The following is a 5459-nucleotide window of genomic DNA, read 5'->3' as shown; positions in this document are numbered from 1 at the left end:
CTTGGTTAAACACAAAATAAATAGCCCAACCCAAAAATGGTAACCAGAAAAAAGAGGGATTACCAAGAAACACCAATTAATTGAAAAAAAAATAAAGAGGAGAATCCCTCGCTTCCCGTTTTGGGTTTTTGTTTTTGTTCTCGGCCTCCTTTTTGGGTGGATAGCATCTGTATAGAAATTATAAAAAATAATTAAATTATGCGCAGCAGGTAATCACAGCAAGACATAAACCACATAAGATTTACTAAAAGTAAAAAATAGATGCCAGTTATGAACATAAAATAAAAAAGTAATGGAACATGTAAAGTAGAATACAAAACATAATACCATCATTACGAGATTCTTCATCCTCGTCAAACTCCTCTATTTCATCGTCATCATGATCCTCCTCGTCATCCGGGTCATCTACTAGATACGCATCTGTCTCCCTCTCGGGTGTGTTAGCATCTTCTTCAATGAGTCCCATGGATACACGGTTAGGATTCTGACTAAAAAAAGCTCCGCGTCCGTCATCACTCCTACTAGAGTCAACCGACACAAACCCCCCAGAAGCAACCGATGATATATGGCCCGGATACCTAGCATCCAATGAATACCTACCAGCCATGAAGTCAGGCTGTTGGCCATATTGTGGTAGTCCAGTCCTAGGCGATGTACGCTATGTGGAGCTGAGGGACACAGTCGTAGTAGATGCCGTCAGTCAGCTGGTAGAACTGCCGACGGAGATGCTCAGTAGGTTCACATTGTGGTAGGTGTAGAACGTCACTATTATGTCATGGGTTGTCATTTTGATAGAACTTGACCTGATATGTGGAACATTATGTAATGTTTTTCTGATGTTTTTATGTAAAAACGGTTTATGTATTGTAATGTTTTCCTTGTAGAACCGGCCGGTCTAAGTGCACAGGTCTTCCAACTAAACCGACCGGTCCGGTTCAACCGGATTTTATGAATGACCCGGCCGGTCCGGTTCAATCTGATTTTCTGAAAGAACCGGCCGGTCCGCTTCAATCTGATTTTTTGAATGAATTGGCCTTTCCGGTGCAATCTGATTGTATAAATGAACCGGCCGGTCCGGTCCAATTGGGTTGTATAAATGAACCAGCCGGTCCAGTTCAATCTATTTTTTGAAATGAACCGTCCGGTCCGGTGCAATCTGATTTTATGAATGAAACGGCCTGTCCGGTTCAAGCTGATTTTATGAATGAACCGGCCGGTCCGGTTCACTCTGATTGTATAAATGAACCGGCCGGTCCGATTCAATCTGTTTTTCGTAATGAACCGGCCTGGCCTGTGCAATCTGATTTTATGATTGAACCGGCCTTTCCGGTGCAATCTGAATGTATAAATGAACCGGCAGGTTCCGGTCCAATCTGATTGTATGACTGAACAACAATAATGCGTACATATACAACACCTGTACCTTACTGCGTACTCAAGGTTAGCAATACCTGAATAGTGTCCGTAGTGCATATGTGTCTCTGGGTGCCAACGTTCAATTAGAGCATTTACCAATGCTTTCTGACACTGCACTATCCCAATCTGAGATGCATGATAGAACCCGGTAATTCGCAGATGATCCTCCACCCTTTCGTTGTACCGATCCGGAGGAAGTGGATGGTTACATGTCAACATTCTTGATTTCTACAAAAAAACATAACAAATTACTAATCAAATTATTAAGAATTGCTAACTTACCATCATAAATTTATTGACTGAATCCTTATACAACTAAATCTCGTAACTTCTAAATTTAACTAGTTAATCCTCAAAAGTATTCATAACTGCTAATGAAACTCATTACAAATACATATATTCCTAATCATAAATCTCAACAATATTTACAACATCCACAATAATATCGAACATTAATTAATTAGTCTTTTGTTAAAAATTTTTTCCCCTGCAATACAAAATATTAATAAATCTGTATATGCCATCATTCATATTCTAACAACGCTAATAATTAACTTGCTAATAATAATTACTACAATTAAAATTATTTAAATTTTTCCATAAAGAAATATCTAACATGGCTTAATTAAAAAAACCTTTCTAATCAACTCAGCATTAACACTTTACCACAATAATAATAACATCTAACCAAAATCGATAACAGTTACACTTAATTTCTTAAAAACACATTCAAATAACATTGGCTTACAAATAATAATTACACCACAATTAAATAAACTTATTAAAAATTTACATTATGTTCTACTTACTACTACAGCCAAAAACACAAAACTAAAGAACAACAACAACATAACCATAACAAATTTTCTTATCATGATATATATAATTAATAATCTGTAAAAAAATATTTAAATAGAACCTAACAAATATTTAAAAATTACTACATATCTCTAACAACTACATCATCATAACAAATTTTCTAATCATGATTTATATAATTATTAATCTGTAAAATAATTTTAAAGAAATCTAACAAACAATGAAAAATAAGTCATACTCATTCCATTTATGTTTTTCAAATGCATGTCTAACAACAATATAATCATAAAAAAAATTTTAATCATCATAAATATAATTATTAATCTGTTCAAAATATTTTAAAATAATCTAACTAATACTAATAAATTAGTCATAATCATTCTATTTATATTCTTCAACTGTGTATCTAACAACAATCATAATATTGAAATTTTATATTTTAATAATTATAACTATAAAAAAATTAAAAAACTCAAAAAAATTTCAAAAAATACTTACATAATCAGGATCACTGAGATAGTGAATAATATGAAGCTCAGATCGATCAACATCTTTAATTTTTAATTTTTTCCCCATTAATGTTGCTCCTCCACCATGCAAAGTTCAGAGAAATGAAGAAGAAGGCTTTGAGGGAGAAAGGTTGGTGGGAGTGAAGTGGGGATTCGGATGGTAGGAGAGCAGGTTTTCTTCTTTCTACGCTTATGATGCCCACCGATTAGGGACTCAACGGGGAAGCGCCGCGTGTCCATACCAGCAATGGACTCGGACCGTTCGACAACTCAAATCGAAATCGGACGGTCCGTGAAGCACGCCATCTCGGAGGGTCCGAGTCCCTCACCATCGTCATCCCAATACACTGGACTCGGACCGTGCGTTTTGTGGCTTGAACTCGGAGGGTCCGAGTCCCATTCCCCTGACACCACAACCAGGTTACACACCAGCCACCCCCATATCCTTTGAATACACCAGCAACGGTACAATATGAAAATTAAAAAGCGGGATAGCATCTTGCATCTTTATTTTATTTATTTATTTATTTTTTTTTGCTGGGTCTAAAGTCTAAACTTTAGACAGCATCTTGTTCTTGTGAGTTGGCATTTATCGATTGCTGCCCCACAAAGGCCACAATTGCAATCAAGTCCGTGGGTGTCTAATATCCTATTTTCTCACTTTTTAAATTCAAATTTGATAATAAAAAAAATCGAGATGTTTTTTTTTTTTAAACACAAAAAAGCTTAGAGTAAATATGTTTTTCTATACCTAACCACTAACTAGAAAGATAAAGTTAGTTGTCAAACGGGCTAGTTCGACCCATTTAGGCTCGGCCCGTTAAACACGTGGGTTAAATGGGCTGACCCGTTTAAGTCTGCTTTATTTGCGGACAAAATTTTTTCAGTTCGGACCGTTTATGGTCATGATGGGTTAAATGGGCCAGCCCGTTTATCATTTAATTTTATTTTTTGAAAAATGTTTTGACAAAAAATACTACTTTTAGGTCAAAAACCTTTTAAAATAATATTTTTTTAGTTAATGTGTCTAATTTTCGGGTCGGATCGGAAAAAATATTGACTAAAAGTACTGTTTTTTTGAAAAAAATGTAAAAAAAAATAAACGGGCAACCCGTTTAGCCCGCAGACTAGCCATTTAACCCGTCATTTTTTCGGGTTAATCGAGCTCAGCTCGTTTAGCCCGAAATTTAAACGGATTTAATTTTAGAAGCAAAATCCGTCCATTTAAATGGGTAAACGGGTTGGCCCGATGGGTTTAATCCATTTTAACGGCCCTAGATAAAGTATCATTCTATAATTTTAAATTTTTTAACTCATTTCTAATTACTTAAGTAATTAGTTTGTAGTGAAGACCTTAGCTTAAGTGATAAATCATATGTATTTTAATATTATGTATTTGAATTTGAAAATTGGTGTCAAATATTGAATAAGAATTTTTTAGTGTTGTGTGGGTGAATATATATAATATAGGTGTATTGTAAATTTGCAGTGTTATAATAACCTTGAGCATATGAATGGCCTAAAAAAATTAAAAACAAAAGAATCTTCCCTCCAGCAATGGAATTCGCAATTGAACCAGAAGCAGTTGTTGACAAGATCAACAGAGACATATGAGGAAGACCCCACAAACCATTCAGAACCTTGCCAGAAAATGAGTTATATATCAATAGAAGCTCCTTAACATGATTGCATAGAGTTGCTGGAATGGGACTGAAGAATTGGTTGGTCCAGAGATCAATCCATCTCAACAAGGGAGAGTGTGGTTGATGGAGTTGTTGAAAACGATGAAGTTGGTGAGGTTGCAGAGACAGCAGAGGAAGGAGGAGGGGAAGTGGCTAAAGAGTTTTTGTTTTTTTTTTTTTGAAAATGATCAAAACAATAAAAAAGTTTTTTATAAAAAAAAAATTTATTATGCTTGAAAAAAATAGCCAAACTCTAAAATTTAGTTAATGTTGTTAAAAAATTATCTAAAAGGGGGAAAAGATAAATAAATAGCCGACCTTCTCTAAATCCCCATATGAAAGCAATAATAAGTGATTACATTTGTATTGCTATAATTGAATTAACATGTTACAAACGGAATTACCAACTTGAACACAATTTATCACTGAAATTATCATTACTACCAACTTTCAGAACTGATCGCAGAGGCTTGCGGTGGTCTTCTTATTCTTCGTTTATAATAACCATTTTCTTTGGCGCTTGAGGCAAACTTGCAATCCGGTTATTATTCTCGTGCACCACCCCATCAATAATGTTCCTTTTGAATGGCTTATTCTTCTCCTTAGCATGTTGTTCTCTTGTTGAGGTTGCACCGTAGTGTGAATTAGGTCTCCCTAACGTTACTGTCTTTAAGGCTTGTGAAGCCAGAGTCTTGATGATGAAATTATAGAGCTTATAGCATATGCCAAGAGGTTGAAGATGGAGTTCTCTTTGGTCCATCAATCTCTTGCTAATAAGCTTTTTGGTTTTAGGAGTGGTTTAATTTGGTGCGTCAATTAATGGGTATACTTATGGAGATGATATTATGTCACCGCATGCTAGGAATGCACAAGTTCAAACTTGGAAGTAAGTGTAACATTTAAAGCGTTATTGCAAAGAGAGATATACTTTGCTTTTCTTAGAAGGGATGTCACTTGAAATAATTCAAGCCTCTAATATAATAAAGTTTGGTGATCATTTTACAATTTAGCTCAGATGAGTTTTTAGCATATA

This window comes from Arachis ipaensis, chromosome B06 (assembly GCF_000816755.2).
Source record: "Arachis ipaensis cultivar K30076 chromosome B06, Araip1.1, whole genome shotgun sequence".
Lineage (NCBI taxonomy): Eukaryota > Viridiplantae > Streptophyta > Magnoliopsida > Fabales > Fabaceae > Arachis > Arachis ipaensis.
The sequence above is the reverse complement of the archived record's forward strand: the minus strand, read 5'-3'. Positions refer to the sequence as shown.